The 19,029-nt window shown below is 39.5% G+C and overlaps 1 long non-coding RNA gene and 3 other non-coding genes across 4 annotated transcripts; all 4 read right to left on the reverse strand.

The window, feature by feature from the left end:
* Positions 1–11,576: 11,576 nt before the first annotated feature.
* On the reverse strand, positions 11,577–18,678 carry LOC111580950 (uncharacterized). The gene is made up of 8 exons (XR_002747205.3): positions 18,617–18,678; positions 17,596–17,667; positions 17,143–17,170; positions 16,918–16,962; positions 14,157–14,195; positions 13,593–13,655; positions 12,002–12,043; positions 11,577–11,755 (listed from the first exon to the last, which is right to left on the reverse strand). It is a non-coding gene; the product is annotated as an uncharacterized LOC111580950 (long non-coding RNA).
* LOC111580957 (small nucleolar RNA SNORA18) lies at positions 13,400–13,533 on the reverse strand. Its single transcript, XR_002747211.1, has one exon. It is a non-coding gene; the product is annotated as a small nucleolar RNA SNORA18 (small nucleolar RNA).
* LOC111580955 (small nucleolar RNA SNORA8) lies at positions 13,962–14,097 on the reverse strand. Its single transcript, XR_002747210.2, has one exon. It is a non-coding gene; the product is annotated as a small nucleolar RNA SNORA8 (small nucleolar RNA).
* On the reverse strand, positions 16,598–16,735 carry LOC111580954 (small nucleolar RNA SNORA8). The gene has a single exon (XR_002747209.2). It is a non-coding gene; the product is annotated as a small nucleolar RNA SNORA8 (small nucleolar RNA).
* Positions 18,679–19,029: the final 351 nt, after the last annotated feature.

A 19,029-nucleotide genomic window follows, 5' to 3' on the forward strand; every position in this document is an offset into this window, starting at 1 on the left:
AAAGCTTTGGTTGCTCCTGGAATTTGAAAACATTTTTGATAAGCTGTTTTTGATTAAATGTTAGCATAGTAACCCTCTAATGTGGGACAGTAGTAATGGTTACTTGCTTGAATACTGATGCTTGTTTAGCTTAAGTTGTAGCCCAAAATGTATACAGTCTGAAAGGGCCTTCTGACCAATGACTGTTGAGCCTGTTTTGTTATCTTTCTGCAGATTTGTTTCAGTGGCCATGAAGTGACATAACTGATTTAAAAAGTTGACAGAATACATAAAATTTTCTAAACTGTGGCGGCTGCAGTTACTTGTTTTGAATTCACTGAGTTTCATTACTGTAGATAATATGTGTTTGCATGAGCGTGAATAGCAGGTCTGACAGAAGCTGACCGGATGGACATTGGAACATAATGGCCTGGCTGAGCACCAAAAAGAGTTTGAATGAAAGGAAGCAAGCTGTAGCAAAACCAGGAAACCAATCAGTCTGGCGGAAACATGGTGCATTACACTCAGCTGTGTTGATGCTGCTGAATAAATACAGTTGAAACTGAGTACACCCATGACTTACATCACTGAAATTGTATTAATTTGAGGTGGAATTGTAAGCTATTTGATCTCATGTACAGTAAACAACAGACTTGAGTACACTCGTGCAAAATCACTTAAATGCAGAGGTGGGTAGTACTGAGTTACATTTACTCCGTTACATTTACTTGAGTAACTTTTTGAAACTAATTGTACTTCTGAGAATAGTTTTACTCTGCCATACTTTTTGCTTTTACTTGCGTAGATTTTTGAAGAAGAAACGCTACTCTTACTCCGTTACACTGGGCTACACTCGACTTGTTACTTTTTTATTTACCACATTAGATATGCTTTATCTTGCCAGAGAGAAATTTGATCTTGTTTCGGAGTCCGACAACATTAGCATAGCATTAGCATGGATATCGTTGGCTTTTGTCTTCTGTTTACTAACACTGGCGAAGTGAAGCGTGACGTCAGGCTTGATAGGTCCGCGTGATACGGGGTCGGGGGGGATACAGTATCCAGTGTATCTTGTCACTGGAAGTAGTTTGCACTGTTGAAACATAAAAACGCTACCTTAAGGTCCTCGTCCTGCAGGTCATCTCGTCCATGCAGATCACCTGCAGCGGCCGTGACAGATCAGACTGCAGGCAGGAAGATACTGAACCAGAGACAATTACGAAGATGTAACATCAGCAGATGGAACAGAATAAAAAAGAGAGCAGCACACAATGCACACAGTGCATAGATATAAATATTTTCTCCTTCTAGAAGAAAAGAATACAATATTTACAGCAACATTCCTATGAAATTGCACAGCATCATAATTTACATTTTTATTGCACAGTTTGTAGGTGGGTGAACTGAGCTACTGGGAGCTTGATTGTAAAGTCTGACTGCAGCAGGAAGGAAGGACCTGCAGTATCTCTCCTTTAGACACTGCAGGTGAAGCAGTCTGTCACTGAAGGAGCTGCCCAGTGATGATACTGTTTCCTGCAGGGGGTGGGAGGTGTCCTCCATGATAGACAAGAGCTTTGTCATCATCCTCCTGTCTCCCACCACCTCCAAAGGATCCAGGGGGCAGCCCAGGACAGAACTGGCTTTCTTTACCAGTTTGTTTAGTCTCTTCCTGTCTGCAGCCGTGATGCTGCTGCTCCAGCAGACCACTCCATACATGATAGCTGATGCTACCACAGAATCATAAAAGGTCCTCAGAAGTGCTCCCTGCACCCCGAAGGACCTCAGTTTTCTGAGCAGGTGAAGTCTGCTCTGATCTTCTGCTGCTGTTACATTGTAAATTTACCCGCTGTCGGATCAATAAAGGTTTAATCTATCTATCTATCTATCTATCTATCTATCTATCTATCTATCTATCTATCTATCTATCTATCTATCTATCTATCTAAGTGCTGTACAAAATTAAATAATCATTCATCACAATCATGATTTTTAGCTTCTAACCACTGTAAGAAAACAATTGACTGCAGCCTTTAAAATTTAAAAATGCGCTGCGCTCTTAAAAGACGTAGCGCACTTACGTGCACTGTTTTCTCCGCTCACACAAAACAAAACATGGATAAAATCAATCGCTTTCATCTTGGACTAATCTGAAATGAGGACACTTTATCTCACTCTTTTCAAAGTAAATTTTGCTCTCACACCTGTCTGATCACCCAGCCACTGAGCAGCTTCTACCGTAGTCTGCACTGTGAGGCGTTCAGGGATCATTGGTAAATGTCCCTCGATAAGCAAATGTTCAGCACATGAGGTGTTTCACCTGTAACCAGGTGGGACCAGGTGGGTGCGACAAACTTAAAATGTCTGTCACATTTTATTATGAAACACAATAACTGGGGGGGGATTAAAAGATCATATTTGACATTACTAAAGTAACTGTGCAAAAAAATTATCTTAAAAAGTCTACTACTGCAAAAGTTAGTCTGGAGTATCGGTATCGGAGATACCAGCCATGTATTTACTTGGTATCGGATCGGTACCAAATCTTGCAGTATCACCCAACACTAATGATAACTGAAATCCCTATATCTGAAGAACTAATATCTACCCACCCCACAACTATAAATGAACAATTCAAACAGTTCTACACCAACTCTTTACATCTCACAGGCTTCTCTCAACCACTCCAAGATTCAGACTTTCTTTGAACGACTCGAAATCCCAAAGATCAGTTTGGAAGACCTTTATATCGTGGTACAAAACAGGGTTGCTGCCTGTCACTGTTTCTTTTTGATCTGGCCATAGAACCCTTAGCGATTTCCTTAAGAATGGATAACAGGATCAGTGGAGGGACTTAGATAAGATACAACACACCAGGTGTTGCTCTACGCAGATGACCTTCTAATATATTTATCATAACCTTTGCAATCCCTACCAGTGCTCACTGATATACTCAACTCATATGGCAAAATATCAGACTACAAAGTAAACTTTTCCCAGAGTGCTCTTTTTCCTGTCAATCACCTGGCAACAACAGTTTTTCATTCTTTCCCATTTAGTCCTTGGAATTCACTTGCCTAGGTGTAAATATCACTAAGACCTATATAGCCTTAACTTTAAAACTTTACTAGAACATACAAAATAAGATTTGTCTTGGTGGTCCTTACAACCAATCTTGTTGGCTAGAAGAGTGAATACAATTAAAATTACAATTTTACCATGCTGCCTGTACTTCTTTCAAATGATTCCTTATTTTTGCCTAAATCTGTGGTCAAAGCAATAGATAACTTGATTCCTGCTTTCATTTGAAACAAATCTGTGCCATGAATAAGGAAACAGTTTTTGGAGGAGCCCAGCTCAGCAGGAGGTCTAGGTCTGCCTAGTTTTGTTAACTACTACTGGGCAGCAAACATACGTAAGTTAACATACTGGATTTCCACATGGGAAAATAACCAGGGCCCAGTCTGGCTAAATATGGAATTGAACAACAGCCTGGCAGCTTTTCCCATCTCACTATTGAGCTCAACAAACCTGTAGGGACACATCCTCAAATCCCTAATCCCGTTGTTAAGTACTCTTTAAAGATTTGGTTCTAGTTTAGGAAACACTTTCGCATGACCCAGTTGAGCTTGTTTTCTCCCCTGGTGAACAATCATGTTTTTCCATCATCTCAAACTGATCCAACCTTCAAAATGTGGTATAGAAATGGACAGGTCTTTTTAAAAACTCATTTTTTTTTAGGTTCCTACGAATTAGAGGTTTTGCTATTAAGTATTGTAGGCTCCAAAGGGCTCCTAGTAAAAATGTTGTTGATGACATCCTGGCCTTTAACCCTTATACAAAAGGTAACATCTCTAAGATAGACACCATGATACAAAACATCAGCCTACTCTCATGGAGAAAAACGCATGGGAGCAGGACTTAAATATGGAACTCTCTGAGGAGTCCTGGCAACTCAGTCTAGAAAATATCCACACTTCCTCCATTTGTATTAGACAACGCCTGATTCAGTTGAAGGTATAGCATCATCTACACTACTCAAATGACAAGCTTGAACCTTGAATTTCCCTTGGGATTAATATTAGTATCTATCTATCTATCTATCTTGCAAAAATATATGTTAATGTCAGTCCAACCTGCACAAAATGTCATCAGAGTCAAGCTACTACAGGTCACGTTTTGGAATTGCCAGTCTTTGAATAGTTTCTGGAAAACATCTCTGAGGTCCTTTTGTACATGTGTAGGAAATCAAAAACACCCTCTCCACTCATTTCGATCTTTGGGATTCCTCCTCTAGAGATCACTGTCCCTGCAATAGCCTTCACCTCATTAATGGCCCGCAGACCTATCCTTCTCCAGCGGAAATCTGATAAACCTCACTCTTTTCATGGCTGGATTAGGGAAATGCTTTCTATGCTGCAGCTAGAAAAACTGAGATCCAGTCGAGCCAATTGCCAGGAAAACTTTAGTGACCTAGTCTCTTTTCTTTGAATATGTAAAAAAAAACTGTATCCATCTTAAAATGTTCATCAAACTTTGTGTCAGTGCAATTTATGATGCTATGCAGTCAAGTGAAGGAAAACTTGTTTTATTTATTTATTTCCATGCTGACTTAATGCATTTACTTAAATGTTTATAGAGCCCATTCATCTTAATTTCATGGTCATGATTAGCATGATTATTGTATCCCTTTCTTTGTTCTTTATGTAAACCAGGGGTGGGTGGGAGAAGGGAATTTGTTCTTTGTATTCTATAAACATAAATGTAATGTAAGGAAACAAAAAAAATATAGAAATAAAGTGTTCAAAAAAAATCCTAGTCACCTCCATTTTCAAAATTTTTTTGGTGGAGAATATTTTTGTCATTCTTGTCTTTATTGGATATTCAGATGAATAGGCAGAAGGGAAGCACAAAATCACATTCCACAAGCCGCCAGCTGAAATATAACAAAGGATGGTAGGTAACATGTGCTGTAGCTACTTGCCATAGACTGTATATAAAGATGGACGTAGCACCCGTGACGTCACTCGTTGGCTTCCGCACTGAGAAAATGAAGCCCGGATTTTGCTACTTCCTGGTTGACATCTTGGACTTTTGGAACCAGTGACGACAACAAGGGCGGAGCCGAGAGCAGTGATTGGTGAGAGGACTCTCTGTCCCGCCCACATTTACCAGCTTCCATTGTTTACCGACGCTGCGGTTAACAACGTTAGCCTCCAAAAGTGAAGATAAACTGTACAGATAAGTGTTAAAGTCATCTTTGTTACTAGTTGTACTCTTCTCCACAACTGGAGAATATCACATATAAAGCAATGACCTACGTTACTGTAGCTGAAGATAACTGTAAGATAACATCAGATTGTAACCTCTGATATAAACATGTTCTAACATCATGTTTTAAAGTTGTTCTGTAAATCTCAAGTTACGTTTCCTAACTTTGTGTTCACACTGATGCTAAATCAGGTTGTCAGCATCGTAAATTAGTTAACTGTTAGCTATAGATAAATATCCTGCAGGTCACAGCTGATCAATCATAATGGTTCAATCATAACAGATCGATAACTGCTGTCTCGAGGTGCAGTTCGTTAATTATCAGCAGATAGAAATGAATCTATGTTAATGTTCCTCCACAGAACTCTGTTACTGATGAATGTTGATCTCTCTGTTCAGTGAATGAAGAACAGTTCAGTTCTGAGTTAATATCTCTGTTCTTTGGTTCAGACAGTATTTTTCTCCACAACAGTGTATGTTCAGATAACTGTGTGGAGCTCATGTTAATGCTAATGATACATTAGAATAAAACAGAATAAACTTTATTGTCCATCTGAGGCAGTAAAATGTTATTTGGCCTCAACCAGGAAAACAAATTTCCATAACATTAAAAAATAGGACATACAACACTCTATTGTGTTCCATTCATATTCTGCAATCTTCACTCTGATAGTTAATATGTTCCAGCAGTTGGAATGAAAGAACCTTGGAGATCTTTTCCTCACTGTTAGTGTCTTTTCCTTCCCGCCTTGGTCTGAATCATTGGGGACATCTGGTCTGATGTGGACTGAGAGCTACAGAGAACATGAACATCCAGCTGTGGTTGTCTGATGAGTCTTTTCTCCTTCATCACTGTGAGGAAGAGCAGCACTGATGTCCTCCTCATCCTTCCAGTCATAAAAATAATGCTGCAGATTCAGCTCCTTTCTTCCTAATACAACTTGCTTTGTGACTGGTCAGTGTTTACACTCACTGTCAGCAACACATTGTTTATTTCATCCATTTATTACATGTGTTTACACATCTTTACAGTTCAGAATTGTTAAATAATGTAGTTTTTAAATGTGCAATAAATGAAATAATGAAGCTCTTGACCTGAATGTGTTGATGTTTTAATGCAGCATATCTGCTATAAATAACATGGACTTTTTATGCTGTATTTATGCTACAACAGCAGAGATGAAGTTAAAGGTGATTAATGGAACCTGTGAAGATTAAGAACAAAGAATAATAAACTACTGAAACAGTTGGTCTGTCCCTCTGTAAGTGAAAGGTAAACAGGAAGTGGTTCACTGAGGATGTCGTCCATTCAGTCTGCTTCTTCACAACCAGATGAGGTTTTCTTTCTGTTGGCTTCACTCAGAAGATCCTCACAGTGAACATGAGACACCTGAGATGAAGACAGACGTCACAGTATCAGCATCAACAGCAGAGGTTCATTTTAAAGTATCCCTGAAAAGATTTCCTCTGTCATATAGTTTTCCAAGCACTGAAAGACAGAAAGGCCTGTAGTCACTTTAGCTTTAGGGGAGAGGATTTTATTTTTCAGCTTATCTGTGCCGCAATTTAAATATAAATCTACACTGCAGGAATAAGTACTACAACATGTGAATCAGTCATTAAACAATGTTAACAACTAGAGAGCAGATTTACTGTTTTCTCCAGTTTAAATTCAGAGACTCAGCAGATATTCAGGACTACTGACAACATAGAACCTTAATGTTACTGTTTTAATCACATTTAGGTTTTCTAAACATTACTTTAATGTGAACCAGCATCTCCACTGACAGTTTTAGTAACTAAATATACCACATTACACGAACACAACACACTTCAGCTGCTAACATGAAACACAAACATCGTTAGCTCAATGCTACATTAGCTTTAATCAGGCTGTGACTGAGCAGCTAGCTCGGTTAGCATCGCTAAATCACCATCCATCCATCCATTATCTATACACCGCTTAATCCTCATTAGGGTCGCGGGGGGGCTGGAGCCTATCCCAGCTGTCTCAGGTGAAGGCAGGGGACACCCTAGACAGGTCGCCAGTCTGTCGCAGGGCCACATACAGAGACAAACAATCACTCACACATTCACACCTACGGGCAATTTAGAATGACCAATTAACCTCAGCATATTTTTGGACTGTGGGAGGAAGCCGGAGTACCCGGAGAAAACCCACGCATGCACAGGGAGAACATGCAAACTCCATGCAGAAAGATCCCGGGAAAGCCAGGACGCGAACCAGGGATCTTCTCGCTGCAAGGCGAAAGTGCTAACCACTGCACCACTGTGCAGTCCTCGCTAAATCACATTAAAGCTAATATTTAATGGATGCTAACGCTCTTTTCTGGTCAACACACACACGTAAACTCCAACAACATTTTGAGTGCATAGCAGACATTATATCTGACACTAAAGTTGCATATAAAGTGCATTAAAACCAGCACTGAAAATAAACACGAAACTATCAGAGTCCTTTCAGTGTCTGCTGGTAGAATCAGTCGAAGGTAGAAAACTGGTTAAAACAAGCCAACGGGCAGGAAAACTGTCTGTGGAAAATGTTCTGCTGCTCCACCGATAAATAAATCAACAGTGATCATATCAGAGTTAATCCATACGAGAGCAGAATTTACGGTGAATGAGCGTCTCTGCTACCTCCTCCACAGGACCTATCAATCATTCCAGACCAGACTGTCAATCAAGTAGCTCCACCCTCTGGCTTTGCAAAACTTTAACACTCTATATAAAATTCAGTATTGGTTTATTTTAAGATTGGCCACCTGATCTCTCATTTTGACCATAACAGCTAACGAAAAAAAATCCTGAGCCGTAGAAAAGCAGTCTATCAAATTTTAGTTTTTCCCTCGATGAATTGGGGTCTATGGAGCCAGAGCTTTTTGGAGCCAGCCCCTGGCGGATGGTGTGATATTGCAAGTGTTTGACACTTCCAGGTAGGCTTCGGTTTTGGACCCAGATGCTACGTCCATCTTTATCATACAGTCTATGCTACTTACCTACTGACGTACAGTCTAAACCCCAGAGTGGGACTGTTTCTTTTATCCATTTCTCCCTGGATGTGTGACCATCATACATTTCTCAGTAGTATCTTGCCTGCTATGTGCAGAAGTGCTTTATCTTTGCATGAGACTTTACTTTGATGTGGGAGAACACATCAGCTGTCTCCCCAGGCCAGAAGTGCCAGGTTTGTGCCCATCGTGTACCAACACTATGCACATCTGTTCAAGTCTAGTTCTTTTCAACTTTTGTTACTCGAAACTTGGAAACGTTATCCACGTTAGACTTGAATTGCTTTGCTTTTCTGTTGCAAAACCCCACTTTACTCTTCTTCTCAACTTCATTTGCTGACTCCATTCTTCTTGTTGTGGTAAATCCTGGGACTTTGCATTGGGACCTGCAAGATCTGTTGGATCCCAATCCAATGCACTCTTCTACAGCAGTCTGTATTCCATTTTTGATTTTTGCCAGTTTTGATAAGCACATCCGGAAGGCACCCTGTGCACTGGGTGATGTGTTCCATCTTTATCATGAACAGACACTGTAGTAGTCTGTTTTGACCCAATCCCACATACACTGCATTGGGGTCAGAAATACACATTTATGTTTTGGTATTGCTGAAAGTTTCTGCATTGCGTATTGTAACTGGGACTATTTCGTTGCACATATAGAAACAGCTCTTTCTTTCAAGTAATGCCACTCGTTTCTATCTGCCTGTCATAGCTCAGCTGTCTGTGTTAAATTAGTTATCTGTGAGCAGAACTGAAGGAAGATGTGTGGGCTGAAGTCAGCAATGGGACTAAGGACACATGATGAGGCTGCATAATGGCATGTCATCGTCTGTCATTGGGGAATAGAAACCAAGCTGTTTCTGTGTTTTCTGGAATAATTAAATTAACCATGTTTGCAGTGTCTCTTCTTACAGATTTTCCATTTTCTATACACCGTTTTGTCCTCTGTAGGGACCCCAGGCCAAGATTTGAACCCAGGACCATCTAGCTGTTAGACGTTGGTGCTACCCACCACATTACCTTGGTGCCCCTATACAGATTTTGAATTTGTCAATAGCAATACAGCGAGATAAACTTTGTCAATAGCAATACAGCAACATAAGCTCTATTCACTAACTTGTAACTGTCAAACTATGATGACGTTGGATTTAACTGAATAATAGAACTTCCTTACTTAACTGAGTCATAAACACACTCTGTCCTCCCCATAAAACCCTGGTACAACACCATCCACTCACTAAACACTGACTTGTGACACGTCCACAGATTGATGGGCATCCTGACTGCTGGCCTGGCACAGGTTTTATACACAGAGGCTGAACTGCCCCTGTTCAGGACACATCAGTATGCCATCCACACAGGCTTTCCTCCCTGTGCTATGGCTTAAGGAGAAACAATTTCAGGTACCACATATTACGATGACTCAAATGCTCTAAATCAATTAATCATGCTGTGTTGGTGTGTAGTGGGTAGTGCACCAACAATGAATATAAAACTCCCAGACTATGTCCTAAAAAGAGCTCAGATAGTTGAAATGTATCATCTAAGAGAGAGATGAAGCATGAAGACAGAGGGATGCTGCAAATAAGAGTATCTGGGCGCTAGTGCAGTGAAAGGAGACGATAGTGCAGGCAAGGCTGTGGCTGGCCTCAGCTGGGCAGTTTTTTTCGGGCAACTGTAAAAAAAAAAATCTGTAAAGAAACAACTATTATGTAACTAATTGCACTTTATGTTATGTCAAATTACACTAAATTGATCATGTAGTGTGACATTAGAAGGTTAAATATTATTTTACTAAAGCATGAAGGTAATAGTTTGAGAAAATGTAACGCTTTTGCAGCACATTCTATCTTAACAACGAAGCAATCTTTAAGGAGACACTAAATCAGTGCCCTTTGTCCATATTTGTTTCATTTCGAGACCAGAACTGTGATGCTGAGGACGTGACTGGCTACCCTACATAGAGATTGAAGGCAGTTCAACAAGACCCATGAGAGCTCCTGCAGGAGCCTAATGCCTAATCCTCATGTGAAAAGCACTGTAACCCAGTTCTAGACCATGATGGTATAAGGCTAATCTATCAATTTTCTTGTTGGTGAGCATTTGGAGTCAAAATTCCAATTTTCACCTAAATTATAAAGGAGGTTTAGAGGCTTCATAAAGTTAGGTAAGCCCTCATATATAAGACTACTGTTTTATCAGTCTGTTAACGTGACAGTTGTGTCATGTGTAAGTAGGTCACTTTGACAGTTACGTTCCCCACAGCAACATTCAAACATCACAGTGATGGAGAGGCATGGAACCCTACAGATATTTGCCAAACACACGAGACAGGACAGTACATCAAGTGATGTACATAATACAATTCATAATAATGGACTAACAAACAAAATATTAAATCTAAAATAGCAAGATCACTAAGTAGCTAACAGCCTACTTTATATATGATCTCTGCAGGTGATGGCAATCTGTACCAACAAGAAAACTGAAAATGTTCACAGCTCTGATGAAGCTGTTACGTAACAAATGACTTAACTGCAGCTGATAAACTTTGTGTGACAGCTCACCTGTCTGAAGTTAAGAAAAATAGTGTCACTTACTTTTATCCTGTTCAAGTACTGGAAATAATTTATAATTGATCAACTTCCAGTCAGCAAGGGTCAGTCACTCTGTTAGTGGAAATACACTGCTCCTCAGTGGAGGGATTTTGCTATTACAGTACACCAGCACCTTCCCATGAGTCAGAGGCACTTGAGGCTGATGGGTCATTCCAGGGAAATCAGAACCTCCCACCTGAAGCAGTTATTTTTTTAAACAATAACTTCAGCATATCTAATGAAGTCATGCAAATTTTTAACTTGATATTGTGAATATTTTCAGTTACAGGCCCTTAAAGTACATATAAGTGGCTTCAAATTTTTCAATTAAATCTGGCATGATAGGAACAGATGTGGTTGATTTTATATGGAATGACCTACTTCATAAAATGACTTGAAGTGCATCAAGGTAAATATCATTTAAGCCCACGACATACCATTTTACATGTACAAATTCCTGATTTGAGTGACAGTGAGTGCTAATTGAGCCCGTTGACATTTGGACTCAGACATGCTAGTTTCCCTGGATCTCAGTTAAAATAAGGTAACAACTTCAGTGAGCTTTGAGAGCAATTTCAGGCTTCTCCAGACAGACGTAAGGGCTCAGATTCTCTTTTGAGAAACTGCAAAACTGTGCTTACACATTCCTTCTATGTGTCATTAAGACCATTGCTATACTGTAATACGTACAAACTGGGAGAGATTAGCAGACCAGTACTGACATTTATTTATTTTACAGACAAGGCGAAATCAGAGTTATCATCAACAGTCTGATTTGCAGTAGTACAGTTGATTTTGGAATCAAAATCAAAGTCAGTCAGCGACACGACAGTCAGGACCCCTCTTAGCAGCTGGTCAGTGATCTGTATCAAGCTGCTGCATCTGAAAGTAAAGGACATTGCACTCAAAAAGTTCTAATGCATCACTTTGACAATTGTACAGATGATGTGATGAAATGTGGTTATAGATGGCATCATGTTCCCAGCAAGTCTTCTAAGCAGGCTGCTACAGAAGCCTGCTGGGATGGTTTTTGTTTTCTGGTCAAGTCCACAGCAAGTCAAGAACAATGAATCCTGAAAGCCTTGGTATGTGACCAAACCGAAACAACACTGTGAGCACTTTACTTACAGTGAAAGGTTACCGACGTTCCTCATCAGTGCTTCCAGGTATCTGAAACAAACAGGTTTACGAAATTATTCAAGAATAACCCAGTGGCCTATTTATCCATTATTTTATTTTGTCTTTGTTGGCTTTTTGTAAAAAAAAAAAAAAAAAAAAAGCTGAGGTGCAGTAGCCAGGCTCCAGTTCTCATCCTCCCTAAGCTACTGGATATTGTAACTGCATTTGGCTTCTTGATAAAGGTTTCTGCTCTGATCTGTCTGTAGATAGCTCACCTTCCAAGCCAGCTGATTGTGTTACTAAAGCAAGATCAAATACAAATATTCTGAGCCTTTTTCACATAAGGAATATGCAACACTTGGTTTCATTAATCTGTTTAGTGATTGTATTCAATCATTTAGACATAAGTCATCATTACAATAATGTTCCTCACAGTCTCTTCAGACATACCCACCTCAGTCACAGTTTGAGAAAGCAATCTATGCATGTAATACACAGGATTGGACAGTATATCAAGATTCAGGGAGTTACTAATAAAACATTAACTTAAGCTTCTCAAATTGCCCATATAAATAAATCATTTACGATTTGTTCAAAAATGTAAATGGTAAATTATATCCATGTGGAATTATAGTTTAACTTCAACAACAATAAAATAATTTTTTTATTGTGGCTATGGTACATGTTGCCATATTTTGGAAGCTACTTTACAGTAACTTAAATGAGTGTAATGTACAGTCACATTCTAGTTATGGTCTAGTCATGGGAAACACCCTATATACACAATAATGCCAGTAGTTTTAATTTTTTCTAAGAATGTAAAACTAAAAGCATTAAGGTTTTAAGAAACTGACAGTAAAATAATATCCTAACAGCTGAGGTTGAGCTCAGGATTCGACTATGTATTGGCACTAATTTAAATACATGAATACTGCTAAATACAAAATCGCCACTACTCCCATACACTAAAGGCCTGAAACACATTGATTTTTGGGGATATGGTCAAGTCAATTCTCACTGCTACAACTCTTAAATGATAAAGTCAGTTGCAATCAGTTTCCTCTGTATGCATCTTTGCATACAGTTTGTAGTAGGCTGCCTCACTCTGCGTCTTTGGCTTCATTTTGTGATGTCTTGTTAGCTTTTAGCAACCACACTCCGTGTCCCTTTATTCAATACAATACCGGCACACGCAATTGTGTGTTCACCAAAATATAAAGATAACTATCGCTTACAATCTCGCCTATTCAGTATCCATTCTCTCCAGGGTGGTTGAGAACTCTAATGGCAGAGAAACCATGTCTTTCCATTATTTATGGAATAAATAATGGAAGAACCCTGCCAGCCCCCCCAACCACCTCATTAGCTATTGTATACATTAAAATAAATCATGTTTTCATCAGACATTAGTGTTCTGCAGTAATATCCCACAATGCTCATAGCAGTGAACATGTGGGTAAAGCGAAACTACAGATTTACTCTCTGAGGCATTTCCAACGACATGGCCCTACAGTGAAAGGTCTGTCGGGATAGACCTCAGGTTCCACTAGTTGACACCATTTAGCCAGCTCATTTCTATGACTCTTAGTTCAATGTTCACCTTTGTTGTGGAATCCTTACTGATGTCTGGGATCAGGAAATCATCCTTTGCTGCAACACAAACCTATACGAACAATATTCAGGACATAAGAGAAGGGATGTGTTGACAAGAAATGCATATTGTTTATTACAACACCATTTTTCACTGTTAAAAGCCACTTGGATCACATTCAACCACTAAGACAAAGCCTATGATGGATTTACTATGGTGCGAAATACATAGTATCCACTGTGCTGGTTTTATATTGTGGTTGGGTAAGAACTATTTCTAGGACCACATATTTCATGATCCATTATAGGAAAAAAAAAAACCTGATGAGTCGCATTAGCATGAAATATAAAACGTTAAAATTGAGATGCTCCTAAGATGCCTTGTTTCAACACATATACCAGGACTCCAAACACAGGCAGCATGGAGACCAACGATGCCAGATGTTGACTTGATCTAGCACTGGCTTTTGAACAAACCAGCTGATGACCCAACTGGCTGCAGATACCACAGTGCTCACATTGTGTTCATACCATTACTGGAAAAAAAACATTTACAAAAGAAAACCTCACTTACCAAAGTATGACTTCACAAGACTCATGTTTCTGCCATGACCTAAAGGCAAATGACAACTTTGAGTAAAACACCATTAAATTATGAATTTCTCACACTGCCAAAAACTATTTGTTAAAGATTATACAACATGAAAATGTGTTTTAAGTGTTTTGAATGTTTTATACACTTCAATCCATCCATTCATTAACTATATCCACTTTATTCTATAGAAGGTTGCAAAGGGCTGCAATCTATCTCGGCCAGATTCCCAATAAAGCAGTTCTCATTTACATATTGGTTTCTGTTGTCAGAAAACGAACAAAAAAAAAAAAAAAAAAAAGTATTACTGTAGTTTCTGGACTATAAGCTGCTACTTTTTTTTCACACTTTGAACCCTGCGGCTTATACAACAATGCGGCTAATGTATAGATTTCTACAGGTGAGCTTCATGCCGCCAATACGTTTAGCCTCGTCACATCAGACCAATAAAATTACCAAACAGGTCACAGTGGACCAATGAAACTCTTCACATGAAATCAAACGCACTCACACTAAATTCTTCAGATTGGTGATTTTGCGCTTCATGCACACACCTTCATCATGGAAAACACAAGAAGAAATGCATATGATGCAGCTTTTAAGTTAAAGGCAATCGATCTGCCTGTCGAAGAAGGAAATAGAACTGCTGCATGTTAGCCTGGCATCAATGAATCGATAATTAGACGTTGGAGTCAGCCACGTGAAGAACTGACTCAATAGTTTTACTGCCGTGTTACAGGCACTGTTCGGAAAAAAACATTCATTTAATTAAAGGTTAAAAAAAAATTCTGTGTAAATATCTCATGTCATAATGTGGACACCTGCGGCTTATAGATGGTGCGGCTTATATATGTACAAAATTGTTTTTGTTTTTAGATTTAGATTTAGAATATTTAGTGGGTGCGCTCAATAGTCTGGAAATTACGGTAAATAGTTATGAAACTACATGTTGACCAGCAGTCACTTCTTAACAATCTCCAAGCTGCTGCTTGAACAGAGCGGAGAGAGTTACTGTGGACAGCAGCAGCTCAGCGGCATTTAAAGCTTACAGGCACAACAGCCCAATTACAACTAGGTTTACTTTTCAGCAAGTTCAGTAAGTAAATATTACAAAAGACAACTTAACTTTTAATATTACATTTCTGTGCGCTGACGAGTTACTTACACCTACCAAATTTCATAGCTGTAGGTCACACGTACTGGCAGTAGCTCCTGGTTTAAATTTTCCAGGTGGTGCTATTGAGCTATTTTGGCTCACACCTATGCAATTGATGAGGGCCCGACTCTGATCAAACATGTAAAGTTTGAGGCAGACTGGAGCATGTACAGTCTAGTTAGACAGCACTTCCTGTTTCGTGGCGAAACATATAAAATGTCCAGCAGCTGGCGCTATGACTGTGACTCTATATTGCCATTGACCTGTGAACATCATCAGGAGAGGAGTCTGATCACACATGTAAAGTTTGAGACCAACTGGAGCACGTACAGGATAGTTCTGGCTAAATTTGAGCTCTGTTGGAGTTACTCACTTTGAGTTTACAGCTGTACCAAATGTGCAAAAATTGGTCCTAAATCACCCAAAATATGACAAAGTTCAAAATGGCCGATATCTTGTTGGGGTTTAGGTATGGCTGCCAATTCCATTTCCGTGCGTCTTGAAGAGTTACTTATCCATATCAAATTTCAAAGCTGTAAGTGACATGTACTGGTAGTAGTTCCTGTTTAAAATTTCCCAGCTGGAACTAATGAGCCATTTTGCCACACAGTGTGCAGTTCCTCTAAAATATAACATTTTTCACTAGTCCAGATGTGTGTGCAAAGTTTTGCGCGTTTCAGTATTTTTAGGCCTTCAAAAGTCCAAATGGAAAGTCTGCCAAAGAATAAAAACCAAAATTAATTCCTCGCATTTCAAGAGGGTTCTCGCACCACTCTATGGTGCTCGGATCCTAATGACATGTATGGTACCACAGCCACAGCCTGCTACTAAAGTGTATCAAACAAAACTGCAGATTTAATCTGAGGCACTTCCAGCCGCATGACTCCACAGTGAAAGGTCTGTCGGGATAGACCTCAGCTTTCACTAGCTGACACCATATAACCAGCTCACTCTTAATAACTCTCTGCCAATACTCAGCTTTGTTGTGGAATCCCAGCTAATGTCTGGGATCAGGTCATCCTGCAGCATAACTGCTTCTATTTAAACACTGGGATTGTCTCTGTCCACATCACTCATAGTTGAGTTACACTAAATAAAGCTGCAACACCTTGTCCATTCTGTCATCCATGACTCCCCCAAAAAGTGCACTGAACCCAGCATAGCACATGCTGCATTGTGCCTGAAAACCCTGAGACATACAAATTGTAGAAAGGAAGAAAAAAACAACAACAATAAAGCCCCAACTTTCATGCTAATCAGCGTAGATGCATGTTTCAACACACATACCAGGACCCCAAACACAGGTGGCATGGAGACCAACGATGCCAGATGTTGACTTTTTCTAGCACTGAAGTTTGAACAAACCAGCTGATGAACGAACTGGCTGCAGATACCACACAGTGCTGTCATTGTGTACTACAGTAGCACTAGTTTTCTCTTGTATTACAATTGACTGGTAACTTTTACTTTAAATTTTCTTCCTTTCACATCTCTAGTCATAGCAATCACCTGTTGGTTGTTTTATTACTATGGTGTACAGCTGTATTATGACAGAAAGTGATCTCAATACACACCCTCTTTACTTACATTATATTACTGCATCTGTGCAGAAGGCCAAGACGCTGATGAAACCTGCAAAGGGCCGAGGCCAGTGAGAATGTTGGTGAAAATGGACAATCAACATATACAGTTCTCAGAGCAGCACGTTGTTCAGAAAGGCAGCTGTCACTCACACTTCAGAGCAGTTGAACATATGAAGCCAATCATCATAACTGTTATTTAACAGCATACAGTTTCTGAAACACAACTTACCGAGCAGGACTACAGCCATCTCCAAAACCTAGTGGATAGTGACACAGAACAGTTAAAATTTATCGACATTAAAACCATCAACTACTTGCAACATCTAACAACTGTCAGTTCCCATTAGTAACACTGCTGCATAGAATAAGCAGCAGTGGGTTGCAAGAGGATTCTTTGCTCTGTGCACTGTATGAGCTCTACAGTCCACTTGACAGGACCAGAGCTCCTACTGTGCCAAAAAAAAGATACCATGACAGCTTGTTTCCATTTAATGAAAAATAATATGTATCCACTGCCAGGCTTCTGCTTTGTATACATTGTTCTCTGAGGCCTGTCCTTACTATCCAGGAGCATATCTATGCCTTATTAACAACTCAAATATTCTAAATGTGTATTTTGAAGATATATTTTATGGACAAGTGCATTAAAATGTTACAGTCAACAAAGAACACAGAAACTCACCTCAACCACAACAGTGGCAGCACAAACTGTGGGACACCAGCGCCTCACCACAATCAACAATTAGGTCATATCCTGCAAAAGAAAGGTTCCTTTACAGCTGGAAAAGCTGATCAGAAAGTCTGCAATTGTGTTATACCAGTTAGGAACTAAAACTTGGTGTACGCCTGAAAAAGATAAAAACTAAATAACTTATTGAGTGTGCCAGGTCTCATTGTCACCGTTCAACAACTAACAATGCAGAGGTGAAAGCAAAACCTGATATTCTATAGCCACTGCTGGCCTGGAATCAGCCCACCGCACAGGAAAATTCCACTGCTCTAATCAGCACTGTGGCACAGGATGCAGTGATTGATATATAGAGATCAGACTAATGAGACTTTAGATCCAACAATTATATCTCACTGATATATCATTTTACTCAAAATCCAATGTGTTTATAGCCATTTGGAACAACAACATTGGAAGTTGTTGCCATCACATTTTGAAATGTTCAAAATCTCTGAATTTCCCTCAGTATTAAAGTTTCCAGAGTTCTCGCCTGTTGGCTAAATATAGTATAATATTTAATGTCTTTTGCTTGTAACTGAGGTTTGGTGCGGTAATTAATCAGTGCAGTTAATAATTAAAGCAATTTAAGAACATATTTATCAATATGTCATTAGACCTACATGTCAGAATGCACTGTAAATTAGCTGTAGTATCTGGTCGCAGTTCACCTGATTTTTAAAAGGTTAGCTTTTGTTATTGATAACTCAGCTGTGTTTTAATTTTGACTGCAGTAAGTGGGTGCGTTGTCCTGTTAAATGTTTAACGGAGCCCTTTGAACACACGGAGCATCACGCGGCGTGGCAGCTAGGTTGCTATGCTAAATGAAGGACGACAACGTGTTGCCCCAAAATATGAGAATATCCTGTTTGAGCTGCCAGATAAATTCAGCAATAGTTAACCATGACTATCGTCTGTCTCGCTCTGTACCATGAGCAGTTTGAAGCGGTTCACTAACGTAGTTGTTCCTACTTACCCATCGTGCACATTTCGCTACTGCACTTCAGCAGAAAGCAGACGAAGAGAGGAGCCTCTCTCGAGTAGCACACTAATTTATAGGATTGTTTACGACAGTTCAAGCAGCTTTTCGATAGATACACGTTCAAGGCAACTGGGAAATCCAGGAACTTCATGAACTGAAAGTCAATAAAGCTGATTCTGATAGAACACAAAGATGTAGCCGTGACAGTAGCCAGTGTTTTAAAATATAGATATTGCGGTACTGAAGCTACAAATTCTGAAACATGGATGCTTCACACACAGCATTAACCAAGTAGCATGGAAGATCACCATAAACACCTAAAAATCGAGCAAATGTGAAACATGGTCACAACACCCTCCTCTGTAACTGTTGGCCCCTCAACTGTTGTTGCAAAACATTAAGCTAAC

Source organism: Amphiprion ocellaris, chromosome 15 (assembly GCF_022539595.1).
Source record: "Amphiprion ocellaris isolate individual 3 ecotype Okinawa chromosome 15, ASM2253959v1, whole genome shotgun sequence".
Taxonomy (NCBI): Eukaryota; Metazoa; Chordata; class Actinopteri; family Pomacentridae; genus Amphiprion; species Amphiprion ocellaris.